Source organism: Moschus berezovskii, chromosome 19 (genome assembly GCF_049115385.1).
Source record: "Moschus berezovskii isolate FMDL1 chromosome 19, NW_MosBer_1.0, whole genome shotgun sequence".
NCBI classification, from domain to species: Eukaryota; Metazoa; Chordata; class Mammalia; order Artiodactyla; family Moschidae; genus Moschus; species Moschus berezovskii.
In genome coordinates this window covers 54431734-54454349 of record NC_142478.1, presented here as the reverse complement: position 1 = coordinate 54454349, position 22616 = coordinate 54431734, and the positions used below count along the sequence as shown (strand labels likewise).

The 22616-nt window shown below is 53.9% G+C and overlaps 1 protein-coding gene across 15 annotated transcripts in view; it reads right to left on the bottom strand.

The window, feature by feature from the left end:
* NCOR2 (nuclear receptor corepressor 2) overlaps positions 1-22616 on the bottom strand; it is a 232987-nt gene that overhangs the window by 190455 nt on the left and 19916 nt on the right. The window contains exon 1 of one of the 15 annotated variants that reach the window (XM_055404707.2): positions 8996-9042. The exons of the other annotated variants lie outside the window; for them this stretch is intronic. The gene's annotated coding sequence lies outside the window, so the exon portion shown is untranslated. Of the gene's footprint in view, positions 1-8995; positions 9043-22616 lie in introns of those variants that run through there. 15 annotated transcript variants of the gene reach the window in all.

The following is a 22616-nucleotide window of genomic DNA, read 5'->3' as shown; positions in this document are numbered from 1 at the left end:
GACTAAAGTCAGCACATGCATGCTGCATATTAGCCCAAGCTGCAGCTCCTGCTGAACTCTCAGAAATGCAGGCCCCATCAGGCACCCCAGAAAGTGAAGGGTGCTCCTTCCCTGCAGTCTGCAAAGGGGCAATTCCTGGTGGAGGCCTGGGTATCCCAACAGCTTAGGGCACACTGCCCCTGACAGGGTCAGATGTCCAAGACACAGGGCACACCATGGAAGAACAGGCAGTGACTTTGGCTCAGGAGGTCTGGGGTCTCCACAGACGGCAAATGAGAACAATGCCCCCACAGCCACTTCCATCCTTTCTATTGCCTACATGAGGTGGGCGCAGCTGATCTCCTGGCTCCCAAGAACAGCAAGGGACCCGGTGAAGCCAGCCTTTGGCGTGCATGGCCCCTCCACTTCTCAGACAGGAGAGGCACCCCCCTTCATGCCAGGGACCTGACGTGGCCCCAAACCAGATGGTAAAAGCTGGTTAGAATGCCAGCTCCAGCACCTCACTCAAGTCCCTCTACTTCACTGAGCCTCAAGTTTCCTCATCTGGAAAATGGGCTGGGTCTAATGATCATCGGCACAGTACCTACCATAGGCAGGACCAGGAGTGCCCAAAGAGCCAGCAAATCAAAGCCACAAAAAGAAAGATCTAGAAAGAAGTCATTTTAATTTCTGCAAATGGGCTTGCTTTCTCATTACACGAAACATAATTTTACGTGTCATGTTTCAGAATGGTTTCTGTTCGGATTTACAGCAATTGTGGAAGGCATGACCTGATCTTTCCAGCACTTAAACCTCTTGAGGCCTTGAACCCCCCTAAATTAGCATCTCCCTCTGAGGGCACATGCCTAGCAGAGACAGCTCTCCAGGTGTGTGTGTACCACACAAGATGACCTAGAGGCTAAGTCAGGAGACCCAGAAGGATGCAGGCTCTGGGGAAGACAGTCTGGGTTCAAATCTCACTGGTTGTGTGACCTCAGGCAAGTCACTTAACCTCTCTATTCCTCAGTTTCTTCATCAGCAGAGTAGAGATGACAACAATCTCTACTTCACAGGCAGGGCTGGAAAATTAAATAAATTATAATAGGTAAAGTACAGCATGATTACTATGATAAACCCTGTTCTTGTTACTGCCATCATTTGCTGCAATTTCAAAAGGTTTAGAAACCTGACTGCAGGAAAAAGACAAGTACACCTGGATCCGTGGGGTCTGGGGGGCCCCACCACCACCTAGGCTCACCAGGAGCCCCAAAAAGCAGGGCCTCCCTCCTCCCACCGGCTGAGGGCAGGGAATCCTATCAGATGGAAGGAGACACATGTCAGAGCCGAAGATTAAAAACAAGTACAATTATCGGGCAGGCATCCATCCATAATTATGAATCTGATGTAATTAGGCACTCCACTAATTTCATTACTTATTTATTTACGGGATTGCTTATTTAATTTAAAGGCCTCCTTCCCCGAAAAGTCATCTTAGCTCACACTCCTTGGACAAGGAAGGAGGGGACCCTCTACTCTGTCTCCCCCGCCATTTCTGGGCTTCCTCACCCCAAAATAGCTCCCCAGAAGGTCTCTATGACTGAAACACAAACGTTGACATTCACTCAACAGTGCTGGGTGCCCATAGACAGTGTGTGACCTGAAAGGCAGAAGGTACAAAATGTCCTTTATACCCTCGTCTCCCTGGGCAGAGGAAATCCAGGGGGAAAGAAGGGTGATTCTAGGCACCCCCGCCCAGCCACTGATTTCTGAGGTGACCCTCTGGACCAACAAGCATATTGGTAAAACAATGGGGCTGGTATTTCCCAGCTTGGAGATGGACAAAAAGCACTCCACTCTCACCGAATGACCTTCCATAAGTCACCTGACCTCTCAGAGGCTCAGTTTCCTCATCTGTCAAATGGGAGTATTTAGGACAACACCCACAGCCAGCTAACCCTAAAACTGTCAACTGCTGCTAGGCAGTGCTACCCTGTGGCCTCAGCCAATGCAATAAGGCAAGAAAAAGTAAAGTGGCTAAAAGACTTTCTAGCTTCATTCATTAATAGCCAAAAACTGGATACAACCTAAAGGTCTATCAATTCATGAATGAATAAACAAATGAAATCATATATGTACACGATGACAAATGAATCTCAAAAACGTCACACAGTGAAAGAAGCCAAACACAAAAAAGTACACACTTTAAGATAATTTTAGTACAAAAACCTAGAAGAGTCTATAACCTCTATGACAGCAGATCAGTGGGTGCCAGGGGATGGAGATTTTTGGGGGGTGATAGAAACCCTCCTGATGGTGTTAGTCATATGAATGTTCACATTTTGCCAAAACTCATGGAACTGAACTCTTAAAATACGTGTATCTTTTTACAGGCTAATTCCATCTCAATAAGGCTGTTTTTAACTATAACAGAAAAATATATACGTATATTAACACCACTAACTCCAAACCCCATGCCCAGAGACTATATTCTCATTTCCAGCTCAGGTCTGCTGGTTCCTTTACTGTCCCTCAAGTTTCCCCAAAGGCCCTGATTTATAAGCCCTGGACAAGGCAGATCAGGGTTGAATCCCAGATTTATCCCTTCCTTCCTGAGTCATTTAGGGAAAATCACTTTTGCCTCTCTATCTGTCAGGTTCCCCATCTACCGAAGCAGGGCTATAAATAGCATGATCGTTGGAGAGTTATTGTGGAATAAAACGCACCAAGATGAAGTACCTGCTGCAGGCCTTGGCATACAGCAGGGGCCTCATTACTGCTGCTGCAAAATAATGAACAAGCAAGGACCCAGCCCATTGTGGACAGGGTTGGCCAGGATTCTGGTCCTCCAGACACGCACAAGCCCCTCACTGCCAGACAAGACTCCAGGTCCAGGTAGCTGCCTGCATCACTGAAGGCTCCAGACTGCCAAGGTTTCAGCATTTAATGGATGTCTGCTGTCCAGGACAGGACAAGTCTCCTTGACTTCACCCAACTCAATCCTCCCAGGAGAGAGGACACAAAAGGATGAAGGCCATGTGGGGAGGAGCTTGCCCTGAGGGCGGTGTCATACACCCTGAGAGGTCATCTGGAGATAGGAGCTGGCTGGTGGAGAGGACCTCCTGGTAGAGAAGGATGCCTTGGCAGTCAGGCCATCATGAATATACTAACTGGGGCAGGACAGGGTGACCCCGGAGCCCACTCATTTATGTAGGAAAAAGGATGCTGGGAAAAGGACGACGGGGAGGGGGCTTCAGGAACCGAGGTGCAGATGCCTCCCGTGTGCCTGTCTGAGGGCGGCTCCGGCTGCCCTGTGAGTGATGGAGCAGGCAGGCAGCGCCTGGGAGCCCGGGCGGGAGGGGTGTCCCCCGGGCCCGATTAGAGGGCCAGCCGCAGGCAGACACGCTCAACTGTCAGCCTTGTCCTCCCAGCCACCATCAGAGGCACCATTAATTGCTGTCATTTGAGGGTAGCCTGTGGAGAGAAGGAGGGGGCCTGTGGGAAGGGGAGGAGAAGGAAAAGGGAGGAGGAGCAGGGAGCAGTGAGGGATGGAGAGAGGAGCGGAAGGGGAAGGAAGGCGGGGGAAGGACAGCTGGCTAGGGCTGAGCACCCTGACCTGGAAGGAGAGAGAACTACCCGTGCATTCTCCTCCTCCACCCAACGGAGGGACCAGGATGCCCCCAACCAGGGACACGCCCATCAACCCATCGCCCAGGTGGAGCAAACAGAGTCCAGTTGTGCTTCTGCCTGTCCCAGTCCCTTGAACCTCCCCCCACCCCCACCACATACAATTGGCCACTTGTCTGCCTGGGGGTTGGCTGGTCCTGATCTCCCTCCCCAGGAGACGCAGAAAGCCCCCCTCCTGCCCACCTGCAGCCTCCAGCCACACTCAACTCCTCACCCTTCATGTATACACTACCAGGCACCACACTGGGAGAGATTCAAGGCTCAGCCAAACCCCAATTTCCCACCTATACCCCGCACTCAAGCAGTTCCCCACCGCAGGGTCAAAACCTACACCTAGCTTACGGGCCCAAATGCCACCTCCTCTAACACATCAGCTCTAGGGCCTCAGTTTCCTCATCTGTTGAATGGGCATAAGGACAGCAGAGTGTTGAAGCAGAGTGCAGCTGCTGTTTCATGATCGAATATTCAGGACTTCCATCCCCCTTGACCCACACACAGCTTCCCTTCTGCTTCTTATTGTGGTTTTTTTCTCAGCAATACCTGTTCCCCTGAACCTGACTCCAGCCCACCAGAACCCCCACCCCGGCCCCCAAAGGTGGGGTGAGGAGGGTCTCAGAAGGCCCCTGAGCTGCCAACTGGGAGCTCCTGGGCATGGGAGGGGAGCCCAGAGCATCCACACAGCCTCCATGCCCCCTGGGGCCCTCCCTCCCAGCTGGCCCCGCCTGTCCCCAGACAGGACTCATCTCTGGGCTGAGAAGCCACTTGGGTCCTGCCGGGGGGCTCCTGGGAGCACTGGCTTCCTCGGTAGGGGGAGGTCCCTCCTCTCTCCCTCCCTGCTGTCTGCCTCCCGCCTCCCTCACACGTGATGGATCGCCCCAGAGGAGGAAGCTAAGTGCTTGCAGACAAAAAGCCCTTTTATCGTCCTCGGGTGGGCCACTGGCGTGACAAGCAGATAACTCAGCCACAGGAGGAAGGTTCTCCATTAGGCCTTCAATGGCGATTGATGGAGGATGGAGAGGCAGAGGAGGAGAGGAGGGAAAAACACCCCAGGCAGGGCCGCCTGCCTTCCAACTTCAAAGGCATCAAGAAGGCCATGCAGAAAGCCCGGCTGGGCTGATCACCTCTGTGGGAACCACCACCAGTGTTGCCCATGCTCCCCGCCTCCAAGATGAAACCTACTACTACTATGGGACCGAAGGCCTGGCTCAGGAAGCAGACGACCTCCAAGGCTGTCCTTGCCTCCTGCCTGCTGGAGAGCCCCAAAGGCTCAGGAACAAAGGAGTGAGAAACCCCAACCAGGTGACTCATACAGACTCCTGCAAACCAGGAGGTCCATTCCATATAGCCTCCGGGCCTTTGCACAGGCTGTTCCCTCTGCCTGGGTCACCCTTCCTCTAGAGACCTGGACCCTTCCTCCAAAGACCTCTTGCAGGTCTTTGCTCAAATGCCACCTTCTCAGGGAGGCCACTCTGACCCCCCCCCAATTTGAAACTGCAACCCCCAGACCACTTGCACACTCCCCAGACACCCTTCCTATTGGTTCTTCACCCTAGTCCTTCGCCACTGAAGGACACACAATGTATCTGACTTGTGAACTGTCTGTCTCGCCCAAGGAGGACAAGATGCTTGTCTGTCTTACTCCCTGCTCTAACTCCAGTCCCAGAACAGGGCCTGGCATACAGTAGGTGCTTTAGAAAGAATCGTTTGATGAATGAATGTATTCAGAAGAAGAATAAAATCTCCCAGTAGCAGCCAGGAAGTGCCCAGCAGTGCCCTCAGCAACACTTGAAGGACACCCATTTGTCAGATGAGGAAACCAAGGCACGAAAGTGTCTCAACTTCCTGGGACTTGCACCCAGCTCTACAGGAGGTTTCCCAGGTGGCACTAGTGTTAAAGAATCTGCCCTGCCAATGCAGAACATCCCTGGCTCAAGAGGATCCCCTGGAGGAGGGCACGGCAACACACTCTAGTATTCTTGTCTGGAAAACCCCATGGACAGAGGAGCCTGGCGGGCTACAATCCAGGAGGTTGCAAAGAGTTGAACATGACTTAGCACGCATGCACTGCAGGAGGTCCACCCACTGCAAAATCACCCCAGAGACTCAGGATGCCAGTCCAGGGCTGGATATCACAGACGAGACAACCAAAACTCACCCTTAATCTGCCTCTCAGTGTTTTAGCCTGAGAGAGACCCTTTCCCATCTCTCAACCTCAGTTTGCTCCTCTGCAGAATGGGGCTGTGTAAGGAGAGAGAAAAGGTTGGCTTGAAGCTCAACATTCAGAAAACAAAGATCATGGCATCTGGTCCCATCACTTCATGGGAAATAGATGGGAAAACAGTGGAAACAGTGTCAGACTTTATTTCTGGGGGCTCCAAAATCACTGCAGATGCTGACTGCAGCCATGAAATTAAGTTATGACCAACCTAGATAGTATATTAAAAAGCAGAGACATTACTTTGCCAACAAAGGTCCGTCTAGTCAAGGCTATGGTTTTTCCAGTGGTCATATATGGATGTGTGAGTTGGACTGCGAAGAAAGCTGATCGCCGAAGAATTGATGCTTTTGAACTGTGGTGGTGCTGGAGAAGACTCTTGAGAGTCCCTTGGACTGCAAGGAGATCCAACCAGTCCATTCTAAAGGAGATTGATCCTGGGTGTTCATTGGAAGGACTGATGCTAAAGCTGACACTCCAATACTTTGGCCACCTCATGAGAAGAGTTGATTCACTGGAAAAGACTCTGATGCTGGGAAAGATTGAGGGCAGGAGAAGAAGGGGACGACAGAGAATGAGGTGGCTGGATGGCATCACCGACTCTGTGGACATGAGTCTGAGTGAACTCTGGGAGTTGGTGATGGACAGGGAAGCCTGGCGTGCTGTGATTCATGGGGTCACAAAGAGTCGGTCATGACTGAGCGACTGAACTGAACTGAACTGAAGTGACCACACCGCCACTGTCCCTCCCAGAACACTGCCCCAGTCCCAACTGCACCAGCATGGCCCTGATGGGGGAACAGCAGTGACTGGTACCCAGCAGCCAGAGGAGAAGGTAACAGATCTTGACCCCACCGAGAACACCGAGGGCCAGAGTGGGGGCTCTTCAGACCCTCCTCCAACCTTCCCTGGAGCAAGGCCTGGCTGACAACCATCTCCAGTCCTGGAAGAACAGCTTCGTCACTAACAGGTAAAGAAAAATGCTGGAGGGACTTTCCTGGTGGGCCAGTGGTTAAGACTCCGCACTTCCAATGCAGGGGGTGCAAGTTCAGTCTGCAGTCAAGGAACTAAGATCCTACATCCTGAGCATATAGCCAAGAAAATATATATTTAAAAAAAAAGAAAAATGCTGGGGGTACTAAGTGAGTGCTTCCTGCCTGCTGAGAACTGGTGCCTGTGATAGCCCATGCCCAATGTCCCAAGCCCCAGTGATTGAACACCAATCCCAATCGGTAGCACAGAGCTGGGAAGGGGCCAAGCTGACATCTGCAAAGGGCCAGTGCCTGCTCCCCAGCAGCTGCACCCACTGACCAGCCCTTCCTCACTGGCATGGATTGGGTGGTCACCCCATGTACCTTCCAGGATGTGTCTCTGCTTCTTCCCCAAAATTCCTGACTCTCTGGAAGAGCTGGGGGGTTGGGGAAGGGGAGGGAGTGGCATTTCCTCATCACACCCGTAGGTGTCTCCGGGGGACATGACTGCCTCTCCCAGGCCTGGGACAGCTGGCAGGCCCCTGTCTTGGGGGCCAAGGACAACATAGAGGGAGGGGACCTGTAGATTCAGCCCCCTCCTCAGCTAGGGCACCTGACTGCTTCAACAAAATACAAAGTACCAAGATCTTAGCAACGATCTGCTCATCACCAGTTCTATGGGGGGATTTGATTCCATCCCCATTCTACAGATGCAGAAACTGAGGTATGAGATGGCTCGGGGCCTTGCCCAAAGTCACAGAGACAATAAGTGGCAGAGGGCAAAAGGCACTCACGCAGTCAGGCTCTGGGGTCCCTGCTCAGGACCACTTGCCTCCCCTGGTTTAAAATAAAATAAAAGATGCCTCCCTCTCTGGCTAGCCAGGCCAGTACCTGAATCCCTTTCTCCAAGCCTATGCTTGGATTTCCCTGGTGGTCCAGTGGTTAGGGCTTTGGTGCTTTTCACTGCAGGGGGCCTGGGTTAGATCCCTGGTCAGGGAATTAAGATCCAACAAATTGCACTGCACAGCCAAAGAAAAAACAAGCCTGTGCCCAGCCTGCTGACCCACATCTGGTCTGCCTTCTCTTTCCCCTGACACCCCAAACTTTGCCAGTGCCCTCTATGGCCTCCCTCCAGTCCCTCTGGGGGAGAATCTCTCTGGGGAGACCCCTGCCTTCAGAGGTACCAGGTAGGTGGTGGAGGCAGAGAGGGCAGTGGGCACAGACATGCCCAACACGGGCCTCAGTCTGCCCAGTGAAACGGCTGTGAAACGGGTGCGTTGAAGAAGAATCCGCCTGGTTCCCTGGGAGGGTCAAAGAATTAGTCTCAGCCAGCTCTTTGCTTCCAGCTGAGACATGGAACAGGTGATCTATGCATGCCTCCCTTTTCTCATTTGTTAAAATGAGGATAACAGTCCGTTGTGCAGCATCACCATAAGGGTGACAAATTGGGGTCACACGAAAAGCCCTAAATGGTGATGGACTTTTGAGCACATCCTCTGGGCCAGACGCTGTCCCACAGCAGCCCATTGAATCATTGCAGCAACCCCTCTGGGGACTGCTCACTACCCCTGGTTTACGGATGGGGAGATAGAGACACAGGGAGGTGAGTGATCTGCCCTGGGCGCTCAGCATGAAAGTGGCCGAGACTGGGACACAGGTCACTTCTCCCACTGGGCACAGTGACCACAGTGGCGCACCGGTGTCCAGCCCCACACCCTCCTCCTACATCCAAAGTCCCAACTCAAGGGCCTGCACACAGGCCCCACCCCCTCTGAGCCTGCACATTGGCCCCACCCTCTCTGAGTCTGCAGCCCACCATCAGGGCACAGAAGCCATGCGCCCATGAACCCCAGAGACGGAGAAAATGCATAGTCCCACAGCTGCACTGTCGGGGCAGCTCCTTCTCCCAGGCCCTGTCTGAACAGCACTGTATCTGGTTAGAAAATATTCCATCCCGGAGGACCCCACAGCCTTCACAGTGGGCAATGGTGCTGCCCATTCCGCACCCCATGAAGCCACACGGAGCCCCCCCCCACCATATTCACCCACCAGTAGAATATGGCAACCCAGCAACTTCTGACCCACCATCCCGAGGAGGTCCCAGCAATATGCTGGAGACAGCAAATGGGGACAAACAGGAACCTACCAGAAAAAGCCGCCAGCAACTCCGATTCCTCAGAGACTCCCAGGGACCTGCAGGGGAACATGCGGGTCTTGTTAGCAAGGATCCCAGCCTCCACGCGTGGCCCAGGATATGAGCACATCAAAGTGCAGGTAGATGGCAAGGCCCTGGCCTGGGCCTGGGGCCAAGTATTTCTCCATGACAACCCTATGAGGTGGTACTGTTAGCCCATTTGACAGAGAGGGAAACTGAGGTTCAGAGAATCAAAGTCTCAAGTCCCAAGATCCACAACTAGGAAGTCATGGAACTGGGATTCTAATCCAAACTGTTTGGTTACAAAGGCAGCCCACACCCCAGCAAAGCCCCCCCAGGGACCCCAGGCCTGTGTTGGGGGTCCAACAGTGTTGGACCAACAGTGTTGCCATGAAAATCCCCCATTAACTTCCCAGGGGACCCCATAAAAAGCCAGTAAGGGACACCTGAAGGAAGGGTGGGCCTACTACTCTCATTCAAGAATCCCTTCAAAGTCAAAGCCAGCACAATAAAAACAAGTGTCCAGGATATAAAAAGCACACTCACAAATAAATAAGAACCAGTCGACCCAATAGAAAAACGGGCAAAAAGACTTGATAGCACTTTGCAAAAGTGGATACAGAAATGGCCAACGAGCACACGACAAGATGCTCAATATCATTAGTCAGCAGGAAAGTGCAAACTAAAAACAAGAGACCAGGGACTTCTCCTGGTGGTCCAATGGCTAAGACTCCCCACTCCCAATGCAGGGGGCCCAGGGTTCGACCCCTGGTCAGGGAACTAGACCCCACATGCCAAAACTAAAAGATCCCGTTCTCTGCAACTAAGACCTGGCACAGCCAAACAAATATTTTAAAAAATAAGAACAAGAGACACCCGAGGCACCCATCTGGACGGCCAAAACAAGACAGACAATACCAAGTGTTGGCAAGAATGCAGATCAACTGGAATTCTCAGACATTGCTAGTGGAATGCAAAATGGTGCAACTACTTAGGAAAACAGTTTGGCAGTTTCTTATGAAGTTAAACATACATTTGGGTGACCATATGACCCAGCAATTTCACTGCTGGGTATTTACCCAAGAAAAATGAAAGCATATGCTCACACACACAGTTGTACCAATACATGAATGTTCATAACAGCTTTATTCATCATCCCACACACACAGAAACTATAAACAATATATCCATCCATAGACAAAGGGATAAACAGCGGTACGTCTATACCATGGACTACTACTCTACAATAAATTCAAACAAACTACAGACACACAACCACATGGAAGAATGTCAGATACTAAGCTCGCATTAGGATTCCATTTATAGGATTCTGTGAAAGGCAAGACTCCACTTTCACAAGAGATCTGCAGAGGCAGTCACCCTAGAACAAAATAAGATGTTTCCCACAAAAATTATAACACTGATCACCTATCTCCTTAACAATTATTCATTAATCTGCACCCAGGTGTTTATGCATTCTTTACTGTGTTAGCCTCTGCACACACACAAAAAAAGAACAAGTAAACAGTGGGCTTCCCTGGTGTCTCAGATGGTAAAGAATTTTCCCTACAAGGCAGGAGACCCATGTTCGGTCCCTGGATCAGGAAGATCCCCTGGAGAAGAGAATGGCAACAGATTCAGTATTCTAGCTTGGAGAATTCCATGGACAGAAGAGTCTGACGGGCTACAGTCCATGGGGTCGCAAAGAGTCAGAGACAATTGAGCAGGCAACACACTTCAAACAAATAGTAATGGGCAGACCACTGGACAGAGATCAAAAACCTGGCTTGGTCCCAGTTCTTCTACTAACGGCTGTGACCTTGGGCAAGCCCTCAGTTCTTTCTGACCTCAGTTTTCCCATCCAGAAGATGGGCCCACTCCCCAAGATCCGTCCATTCACAAACATCTCTGCCTTGACTGGACCTTCAGAGAACCTCCTCTGCACCAGAGGCGAGTGGAGCTGAGGCTGCCGGCGCTCACAAGACCACTGAATATAGGGTTCAGGCTCCAGAACCAAGCTCCCTGGGTTCAAATCTCCTGGGCTCTGCCCCTCCTAGCTGTGTGCACCCTGGGACAAGTAGCTTCAACTCTCTGAGCCTTAGTTTCTTCCTCTCTAAAATGGGGACAAGAGAATTTAATTCCCTGGTGGTCCAGTGGTCAGGATTCTGACCTTTCACTGCCGAGGGCCCAGGTCTGATCCCTGGTCGAGGAACTGAGATCCTGCTAACCATGCAGTGCAGCCAAAACAAATTCTTTTTTAATTAAAAAATAAAATGGGTAAGACAAAAGATAAAAACACTGACCTTACAGGGACACCATGGAGTTATGAAGTGCTTGCAGAGCCAACGTGGGCTCAGTTCCTGCTGGACATTACATTACCCCGATGCAGGGGCTGGCAGTTAAACTCCAAGACTCAGAAGTCCTAAAAGGGGCCGCGGCCGCCAGTGGCTCAAGGGGGAGGATCCTGCCCCTTCTCTCCTATTCTTTTAAGTTTTATGTGATTTTTTTCCACTATGATGCCTCCAGGCTAGGTACTTGTTCTGGGCAGCTGTAGAGAGAAGGCCCAGCAGGAAGTCTAGAAGTAGGGAGACCAGGTGTGTCTCCATAGCCTTCCCGGCCCCGGGGCCCCGGGAGCCTCCATGGCCAGTCAGCAGGTCCTATGAAGGGCTCAGGCAGGGTCAGGTGGGTGAGCACTCTCCCCAGGCACCACATTGGAAGGGCAGCTTGCAGATCAGATCCCCCCTGCTTCCCACCTTCTCCCAGCTCCAGCCAGTCCCCAAATGGAATCCTCTGATTGTGTGGGGTCAAGACCGGCCTGGGCCAGCCCCACGGCCACAAGCCTCGGGAGGACAGACGGAGTTCTTTCAGCAATGCCGGCCACATGCAGGTCCAGAGAGCAGTTCCCAGCCTGGAGAACTTGGGGAGTTTCCGGGAGAAGCCACGCCGAGCCCCAAGGAGGAAGGTGTGCTTGTCCAGAATCGGGGTGTGGAGGAGATGGGTTGGCAACACGAGAAGATGGGGGCGCAGGCAGAGACCAGCTGATCCCAGCACACAAGTCAGAACAGTGTGTGTGAATGCTGAAGAGACAGAGCCGATCACTCTCAGCTCTGCGGATTGGGGTTATTCCCCGGGGCAGGGAGACCCTTCCCTTCCGAGGGTTCTGCATGCAGAGAAGGGACCGGTCCCATCGGAATTCGGAGAGTGCATTTTTCGGGCTCTAGAGTGGAGGATGGGTGGAAATGGAAGTGGGACAAATGGACAGGACGGAGAACATTTTGCAAGTAGCATCCACACAGACAAGGGATGAAAGAGGAGCCATGGTGGCCATGCTGGGCTCCCAGTCTCCTGGCCTGGAGACGGCTCTGGGTTGGGGAGGGAAGGAGAACCACATACACTTCCTGTAGCTTTTCTGGGTTCCAGCTGCTTCCCCGTTACCCCATATAATTTCCACAACCATCCTGGGAGGTGGGGATGGCCTCTGTTTTCAGCCCAGGAAGTTGATGCTGAGGGTGGGAGTAACTCACCCAAGTTCATCCCACTAGGAAGGGAAGGAGCCAGGATTCCAATCCAGATCTGAGCTCTTTAGGCCACAGGAGCCTGGTCACAGTAGCCAGGTCACTGGGTGGGGGATGGGCAGAGGGGTGTGCAGTGCAGTAAGACCTTCCTTGTGTGTGAACAGGCGGAGCAGGAGGGGGGAGATGCCTGCTCCCGCCCCCAGGCTGACCCAAGCTGCAGGAACTTCCCAGCAGAGACACACCCACCGGGACCTCCCTGGGCCTAGAAAGTTCCCCCTGCCCTGGGCCTCCTAGGAGGCGGGCAGCTCTGACCCCTGTGCAAGGGAGTCCAACCAGGGAGCAGACCCCTTCATTCAAGGTCTCAGTCACACCTGTGCTCGCACACTCAGCTGTTTGTGCCCACCCTCAGTCACACACACACACACACGTATTCATGGGCTCATGCACACATGCTAGGTCGCTTCAGCCATGTCAGACTCTGTGCAACCCTATGGGCTGTACCCCGCCAGGCTCCTCTGTCCATAGGACTCTCCAGGCAAGAATACTGGAGTGGGTTGCCATGCCCTTCCCCAGGGAATCTTCCCCACCCAGGGATCAAACCTGCTTCTCTTATGTCTCTTGCATTGGCAGGGGGGTTCTTACCACTAGCACCACCTGGGAATTTCCAAGGCACAACCAAAACTTTAAAAGGAAAAAGGAAAAACAAAGAAAAGAGCAAGATGACATCAAAAGGCAGTGACTGAAGTAACAGACATAAACCAGGGTAAAGTGAAAGTGAAAGTCACTCTGTCATGTCCAACTCTTTGCAACCCCACCGACTATACAGTCCACGGAATTCTCAGGCCAAAACACTAGAGTGGGTAGCCTTTCCCTTCTCCAGGGGATCTTCCCAATCCAGGGAAAGAACCGGGGTCTCCTGCACTGCAGGTAGATTCTCTACCAGCTGTGTCACAAGTAAAGCCCAAACTAGGGTAAGCCTGCAGTGAATAACAGGAGTGATGACAGGTGAGGAGGAGAATGGGAAGACAGCAAGGGTGTCTCAGGAGGTGAGGGTTTTATCACTGTTTCCAGGGTGAGGCTACAGCAGGGGAGCAGCACATTCTGAACTGACACATCACCAAGTAGAACGGTGTAAGGCAGGGCCAGGGAGACACCTCCAGGTCAATCCCTGAAGGCTCCATGGAAGCGGTGCCCTCTTCCCCAAGCCCAGCATCTCCCTGCACAGGCGTCTCTCCTAAGGTCAGAACCTCAGGGCTCCAGCCTCAATACCAGTTAAGTGCTTGGTAGCTGAGCCTCAGTACCTCCAGGCCTTTCTCCCCAGGCCACCCAGGGGCAAGGCCCTGACTCTGCAGGCCCCCTGAGGCCCTGGCAACATCTGGCCTTTGCCTCCACCTGTCCCTTGGGCAAGGAAATGGCAACCCATTCCAGTGTTTTTGCCTGGAGAATCCCAGGGACGGGGGAGCCTGGTGGGCTTCCGTCTATGGGATCACACAGTCGGACATGACTGAAGTGACTTAGCAGCAGCAGCAGTCCCTTGGGCAAGCTGCTAAAAGCGATTGCCCAAGCCAGGGCTCAGAACAAATCCTCTCTCCTAGCCCTGCCTCCTCCAGGCCTCTAGCCATGCGGGCTGCATCCTCGGCAGGGCCCCCTGGGGGCACACTTCCCATATGTTGACGGAGCGCCTGTAGTGCCTGCAGCCTTCAGGCAAGCAGTGACAGGAGAAGTTAAGGTTTCAGTCCCAGTCAGCCACTACCGCACTGGGCACCCAAGTCACTTTATTCCCTGTGCCTCTGTCTCCCCCTCCCCCCGTGTGTAAACTGAGGGTGGTAACAGTGTCCCCTTAGGGGGTTGCTGTAATGATTAAATGAGTCAACACAGCTCAGCCTCTTGGAACAGGGCCTGGCACAGTGTAGACCTCAACCAGCCCTTTCGTTAAATTTATTTGGCTGCACGAGGTCTTAGTTGTGGCATGTGGGTGGGATCTAGTTCCCAAACTAGGGATCAAACCCGCGTCCCCTGCAGTGGAAGGCAGATTCCTCACCACTGGACCACCAGGGAAGTCCCTCAGGTGGGTTATTTATTATCCTCATTTTACAGATGAGGAATCTGAGACTTGGGGAGCTTGAGTCCTTTGCCTAGGCTCATACGGGTGGTGAGAGAAGTCAGGACAGGTGCCCAGGCGGCCGTAACTGCACACATGGGGCTGAGCGCTGTTACTGTTAGTGGTACTCTCCTCTGCGTTCTCAGACCCTCAGTCTAAGGGCAGCAGTAACCTGACCCGAGCCTCCTGAGATGCTGCTGCCCATCTCCCTGATGGACAGACTGAGGCTCCAAGAAGGGATTGCACAGTCAGACTGTCATTCACCTCAGTTGTCCGCCCACTGGGCGGGTCCTCCATGATTCTCTCCCAATCGGTGCAGAGGCCAGAGAAGCCAGCGCCCAACCAGAAGCAGGAACCACAACTAACCACTGTAGCCCCGCCCAGTCATCACCTCCTCCTAGGGCAGGTTCCCTGCCCAGGCTCTGCCCATCCAGCCCCGGACCCTCAGTACCGCCCCTCAGCAAGGAGATGCTCAACCCACAGTCCCTGTCATTTCATCTCAACATCCTCAGTGGGCACTGGTCAAGTTCAATCACTCGGCCAATGAGCTTAGGGGCTGGGATAAGGTCCCCAGCCAGGACCCTCAGGGCCTGAATTAGGTCCCCCTCCGAGTCAGCTTTGGAGAAAAGATGCTTCTTCACCAGCAGCCCCTGCCTTCCCACCTCAAACTCCTTCAGTGGCACAGGTTATGTTCCACAAAAATCACCCAGGGCCTGGGGACCACTGAAATGCCTGCTACTTTGAGGAAAGGGAAGTGACCCCCACGTGAGCCTCCACGTGGCAGTGTGAACTTGCTAAGCCAAGATGAGCCAGTCACAAAACATTCTCTACGGAGGCTCTAAACAGGACCCTGCAGATCCGGGCACTGCCCTCAAGGGGCAGGCAAAACTTCTGGAAGCTGTCCCTGCAGGCTGAATTTGGGGACTTCAGGTGCAGGGTGACCCAACTGCCCAGGGCAGGAACAGGCCAGGGGCCCAACGCATTAGAGGGTGGCAGGGGGCTAGGGGGGTACCTAACACCCCTCCTAGAACCTCCTGGGCCTGCCAGGCACATCTCTTCACACTAGATGAACAGGGAAGTCTCCCCTGTCCCCTGGGGCCAGGTGTCGCCCTTCCCTGTCACTGCAGCAGTAAGCAGGCCAGACAGCCAGAGCGAGAGGGAGGCGGCCCCTTCCATTTAGAAGCCACTGGGGTATTTTATTTTCCTTCTCAAATGACAGCTGAGGCTGGCTCTCCTTGAAACTGCGGAGAGGCAGTCACCAAGAGTTCACCCAGGTCTCTGATTCCCCACCAGACCGCAGCAGTCAGCGACAGCCAAGGGGCGCAGAGTGGGATGGTGGGGCAGCCATGTCAAGACCACGGCCAGCAGGGATGTTGAGTGGACAGGATCTGGGGGAGGACAAAGTGGGGAGGAGGGGCTCTGGCCCAACAGAAGGGGGTGCACGGCCCCGCCCAAAGGGGACACAGCCCACCTAACCATGGGGGGCACCACCCCACTCCACGGGGCTCAAGGGCCATCCAAGGGAGGCACACAGTCAGGAGAAGAAGGAGCAGTAGCCCTGAGCCCTGACCATGAGTGCCCCAGCCTCCAAATCACCCACCTGGGCTCCCTAGAGACCTGCATTGATCACAGGCGAAACAAGCACAGCGGGTCACCACAGCAATAATAATAGTCCCCTCCTGTAAGTGCGCTCACAGTATGCCAGGTTCTGGGCCATCTAGCCTGACCCCATTTCACAGATGGGTAACCTGAGACCCAAAATAGTCCAGCCATCCTCCCGAGCTGGCACAGCCAGCGAGGGGCAGAGAGATGGGCACCCGGGGGAATTCCCTTGGCCACCCCATCCTCCACCCCCTCCACCCTCAATTTGACCTGGGAACACACTTTTCAGAAACCGCCCGCCCATCTTCTCACTACAGGGTGTGGGGCCATCTGCGGAGACAGCAGCCAACAGGAGCAATTAGACGCCAGGAAGGAGCCAGGATATCGACCCATTTCTGGAAGGAAGGGGGGATGGGAGGGGGCTCAGGCCACACCCAGTGTTGGCAGCCTGGCTCCCAGCCAAGCCCAGATCAAGGCAAGGCAGGCGGCACAGACCAGGCTGGGGTGGGGCCCGGGGTGGGGCAGGGTGGGCGGCTTTGCTTCAAGGCCTGTGGAGACCCAAGAGATGCCCTCTGTCTGTCCATCACCAGCACCACCAGTGGCAGACACCTGGAAGCCCCCGTGGCTTTCTGAGTGGGCACCATGCTAAGCCCTCTAGCTTACAAACTGGTTTAATTCTTACAAGCATCGTACGCACGAGTTATCATGACTCTCCCTGTTTTACAGATGGGAGCAATGAGGCAGAGAGGCAAGAAAGTGTACCCAGGGTTCCCACAGCTTAGATTTGCATCTGGGTGTCCACTTTAACCACACATCACCTCTGCATGAGAGTCCCCTGAGGGATGGGAGATAAGAGAGAGGGCTTTCTGGGAATGGGGCACCGGGGACTGTGTGGGGTGGAAACTTCCAGCCGAGGCCCCACCCTGGACTCCCTGTAAAGATAATTCAGTTTCTACCCTGTAGGAACACAGGGCAAGTGCCCTAAAGTGCTAGCTGCAGGGTTCCCTGGGGAAGAGGCTGCCTGATGGTCAGCCAGAAGGGAAAACCACTACAGCGTTCCCTGGCCCAGTCCCCCAAACCCCGGGCTTCCCTGCCCTGGAGCAGGGTCTGGGCCATTGGCTGCTGCAGGGCAGGGGGGGAGATGGGGGGTGTGGGGGCTTGAGGGTAGCGGGCTGGGAGAGCAGGGGGGTCATGGAACCATGGATGGATCGCCAGAAGCAATTAATTGTCTGGGTCAAGAGATGGTGAAAGAGATTTGTCACCCGGGGGGCCCAGGGAATATTCCGAAGAGTTCAGCAACCCTGGGTGGGAGGGAGGGATGGTCCCCACTGGGTACGGGGAGGGAGATCAGGACCTCTGGAGCTCTCCATTCCCCCTCCCCCACCCCCATCCCCTCTACAGACGGCACACTGGCAAAAGCTCATGTCTCCACGGGTAACCCCTCCCCTCTCCAACACCAGCCTCTGACCCACCCCGGCGTCCACAACCTGCACACCAGGGAGACCAGCCCATCCTGCGCAGAAGGGGACAGAGATGCCTGGCATGCGAGTCCACACACAGAGTCCTGGCAGCCCAGGATCCAGCCAGAGACCTGGACCCAATCCCAGCTGCACCAAGTTCGAGCTAGGCGACCATGCCTGTTGCTTAAACCTCTGAGACTGCTTCCTGTGCTTTTACAAGAGGGAGGCGATAAGCCGGGGAACTAAAACCAGGCTGGCTCAGGCACAAATGCCAGGTCTACCATGTTGTTAAGCCTGAGGCCATCACTTGGCTTCTCTGAGCCTTGGTTTCCCCAATTGTAAAATGCTGGAGGGGGGTGACCCCAAGGGTTACTTTGAGTGGAAATACACAGCCTGGCACACAGCAGGGGCTCAGGGCAAGCTCACCATCAGGGTTCACCAGCCCGCCACCCCAGGGACCCAGGCCCAGCCACCCCAGAACCTAGGACACCCAGGCTCAGGCCCCCAGCCTGGTCATGATGACAATACCTGGAGCACAGACCCCCATCCAGCCTCTGCAGTGGGACCCAGTGGGAGACATAGGCTGCCGTGGCCACCATTCCTTGACTGGGTTTGGCCTGTCATAGAGTACAGAATGCCCTGGACACACACAGCCCTCCACCCAGACCCTCCGAGGACAGATGTGGAGCGGGTACGGGGCATGGGCCTCCCCTGCGTTGAGTCCCCCCAAGGAGCTCCCAGCTTTCAGCCCTTCATGTCCACACCAAAACCCTCCACGCACACCCTGGGTACATGCGGCCCCTGGGATCCACTGTTTGATGCCAGTAAACACCCCAAACACCTCCCTCCCTGCCCCCACTACACAGATGAGAAAACTGAGGCCCGAGAACCCAGCAAAGGGCAGCCTCAAAGCCGGCTCTTTGTGATGTCCCGCAGGTGCTCAGAAGCCCAGGTCGCCGGGGCAGGGTGGCGGGGGCCAACCCTGAGTCAGAGTGAGAAACTCGACGGAAACTGAAAACAGCCCTGGAGGCCCCACGAACTCTCCAGAGTGAGTCGCGCTGATTCACAGCCGGGCTCTGTGTTGGAAAGTTCCTGCTTCTGTGGTGGAGTCGGGGTAGGGGGCCAGGGGCTCAGCACAGCCACTAGGCAAGCAGTGAACTGCCCTGGGCCCTTTGTATCACATCCAGCCCCGCCCCTGACTCGGCCCTTCAGGGAAGTGCCCTCAGGGATGTTCCTGGCTGGAGGGCAGGCAGGCAGGAAAGACCACAGAGTGCAGCTGTGGTGACCTGAGGATCTGGCCTGAGACCTAGCTCCAAATCCAGGTTCCCCTGCTTGCCAGTTGGGTGACCCCGGGTGTGTTGCTTAACACATCTGAGCCAGTTCCTCACCAGTGAAATGGAAATTCTCATCTCACAGGACTCAGAGACTCAGTGAAAGTATGCATACAGGCTGCTGAGCATACAGTAAGAGCCCAATAAAGACAAGATGTATCTTTTTCAGTTCCCAAATGGTTTTTTTTATTGAGGTGAAATTCATACAACATAAAAGTAACCATTATAAAGTGAAAAATTCAGTGGCCCTGATTACATTCACAGTGCTGTGAGGTCATCAACCCTAGTTCCAAGCATTTCCAACACGCAAAAGAGAAAAGAAAACCCCCACTCACTGAGCAGTTTGCCTCCACGCACCCTCCCCTCCCCCCAGCCCCTGGCAACCACTCATCTGCTTTCAGTCTCTATGGATTAACTATTCTGGACATTGCATAGAAATGGGACCACACCATATGCAGCCCTTTGTGTCTGGCTTTTTTCACTCAGCCTCATGTTTTCAAGGTTCATCCACATTACAGTATGGATCAGCACTTCATTCCTTTTTTATGGCTGAATAGTATTCCAGTATTCCATTGTAGGGCTGGACCAACTATTTATTTTTTAAGTAAGAAGAATAAATGTGCCCTGAATAATACACAAAAGCAATCTGCCAATATATATAAATACACACAGACGTGAAATACTTTAAAACTTGCAATGTTATAAAATAACCATAATGATTGGAGTGATATAGTGTGGAATCTGGCCAGAAGGAAGAACCAGTTGGCTGGAGAGAGGGGACCATAGTAGCCCCAGAGCTAACATCCTTCCCTCAGGGCCTTTCCTGCTCAAGCGTCAGGCCTCCTATATCCAGGCTGTGTTGTGCTGTGTGACCCTGGGTCAACTCCTTACCCTCTCTGGGCCGCCACTTCCCCATCTGTAAACAAGGGTACTGGAAAGGGCACTCTCGAGGGATTTCCCACCAGAAAGGCGAGAGAGACTGTGGACCCCAGCACGCATGGGCCATGTCGCCCAGGGAACTGCCAGGCTTGGTGACAGCTAGGACAAGCAACTCTGGGACGTTCAGAGTCCCTGTAGAAGCGGGGGGTTGGGGGAGAGGGCACATTCTGGGCCATAGAAATACAGACACAGCACAAAAAGGGAACCTAGGTGTTCCTGCCCCTCCCTGCCCAGGGCAGAATCAAGATGTGAGTTTCTAAGGCCTTATGCCAGGTCCTCACACTGAAGACATTTGGTTCTTATCAACAACCCACTCCAGTATTCCTGCCTGGAGATCCCAGGCCCATGGGGTCGCAAAGAGTCGGACATGACTGAAGTGACTTAGCACAAACGCTCATGCACAGTACAATGTTCACAGCATCTCCGGCCTCGACACCAGGTGCCCCTCTCCCGGGTGGGGACAAATGAAATGTCTTCAGATATTGACAAATAATCCTGGGGGCAATGTCACCCCACTGACTCCATCCCCACCATGGTCCCCGCTAAGAGCCTCTATTCCTGGACAGGAAATAGCAGTGAGTGGTACCCACCCCTCCCCTGGGCCAGCCCTCTGGTCTGGTCAGTTCCAGACAGGGTAGAACCCCCTGAAGGGACAAGGACCCTGTGTCCAGGACCCATCCTCCTTCTTCTCCAGGTCAGGCCAGGCCTGGTCTCCCTGCCAAGAAACACACGAGCCATCCACACTAACAGCCAATGGATTCCTTGTCAGGAAGCCCCTGTCATGTCCTGACGCTGTTCCAGGCACTGGGGGCTCAGTTGTGGACGAGACAGAAACAGCCCCTGCTTTCTTGGAAATGACCTTCTGATGTGGGAAGGCCAGCAGCACACCAAGGAATGGAATCAACTGAGAAACTTCATTGATCAACAACTACAGTCCTGAGTGAAGGGCTGGGATAGTGGCTTGGGGTGGGTGGCGGTGCTTGACTGGGCAGCCAGGAGGACTTCCTGAGGGTGACATGACATGTGACCTGAGACCTGATGACAGTCACCATGCCGATCACAGGGAACAGCATTCTTGGTGGGGGAACAGCAGAGAGGCTGAGTACAGAGGCCAGGGTCGGGGAGGGATGTGGCTGGAGATACATCATTGCGGGGGTGGGGGGGCAGCTCCCCAGCATGCTCAAAGCCTCTAGTTTAATTCTCAGAGGAGGAGGAAAAGTAGGGAGGGAAGAATGTGAGACCAGAAGCTGAAGATTCCCATTCTTTGGAGAGCATGAAGAAAATGGTAGGAACAAGAATAGATGGATTCCAAGGCCAGGAGAAGGCTGGATGGGTGCCCAGGTCAGACAGTGGAGCAGGGTGGGGGACCACAGTGCCTGCCTGGTCTGCTGTTATAAAAGCAGAGAGGTTCTCAACCACAGTGGTCCCATCCCCCACCACTAACAGCATACTGTTATTTTTGTGTTGTTAGGGGGTCTCCTAGGCAGGGTCCCCACCCTGGAACATCGCAGAAACAGACAGGGATGTTTCTGGCTGTCCTGTGACTGGCTCTCGGCCAGTGGGACAGTCCCACGCCACGAAAGGCACCCTCCCCACACAATTTTCAAATAACCTGGCCGTTAAACAAAACAAAACAAAACCTGCCAGAACTGATCCAAACACTAGCCTTTTCTTGAACATCACTTTCATGTGTTTCCAGAACCGAAACGCCTCTGATCTCACTTGCCTCGAATCGACACTTACTCACGCTGAGTAGGAGCCAGCAGCAACTTCCTCCCATTTCCTCTTACACTACAATGGGGCGTACACTGATTGTTGTTGTTCTGGTTAATTCTGTGCAAAGTCAAGACTGTATTCAGGAGGACTCTCAGTGCCAAGGAGTAAAGGGGATTTTCCAAGATTGTGCTGTAAATATCCTCAGGGGTTGTCAGGATGCTGTGTGGCTCTAGGTAAGTCAGCCAACCTTTCTGAGCCTTAGCCATTTGCCTGAAACACAGGGAAAGTGACGATGCAGTCCTCGCTAGCTCACAAGATGCGGAGGACAGAACGAATGAACGCAGCGAGTGCCTGCTGCTATCCGACACAGAAAAAGCACACGGCCCCAATTAACCACGTGCAGCTTGAAGGGACTGGGGGCGGATGGGGCAAAAGCCCCCCAGCACAGGCCCCAGCTGGGCAGGGGGTGGAGGAGAAAATCCCGCACTCCCCGACTGGGCCAGGTGGCTCCTCGCCAGCCTGGCTTTCATCTCCAGGAGATAAGCCGCCTGCTCAAGTTCACGTTCAGGATCAAATGAACCCACTTAATCGCCTTAGGGATCTCCACTGAGCCGGCTCCTCAGGGACTCAGGGAGGAGGGCAGCTGAACCCTCCAGCAAAGACCCCCACTCGCACAGCCAGGCACAGCAGAGAAGACGCTGTTGCAACCCGCCCACACCTCACTCACACCCCCAGCCCCACCCCCGCAATGCCCACTGCAGCGACCCCCGAAGGCAGATGTGCGCACGCTGGCCTTGTGAGTCTGCACACATCACCTGCTCACCATCACAAAGCATCTTGTGTGCCCTGTGGCCAGGGAAGTGTTAGTGCTAGTTGCTCTGTCATGTCCAGCTCTTTACAACCGCGTGGACTGTAGCCCGCCAGACTCCTCTGTCCATGGGATTTCCC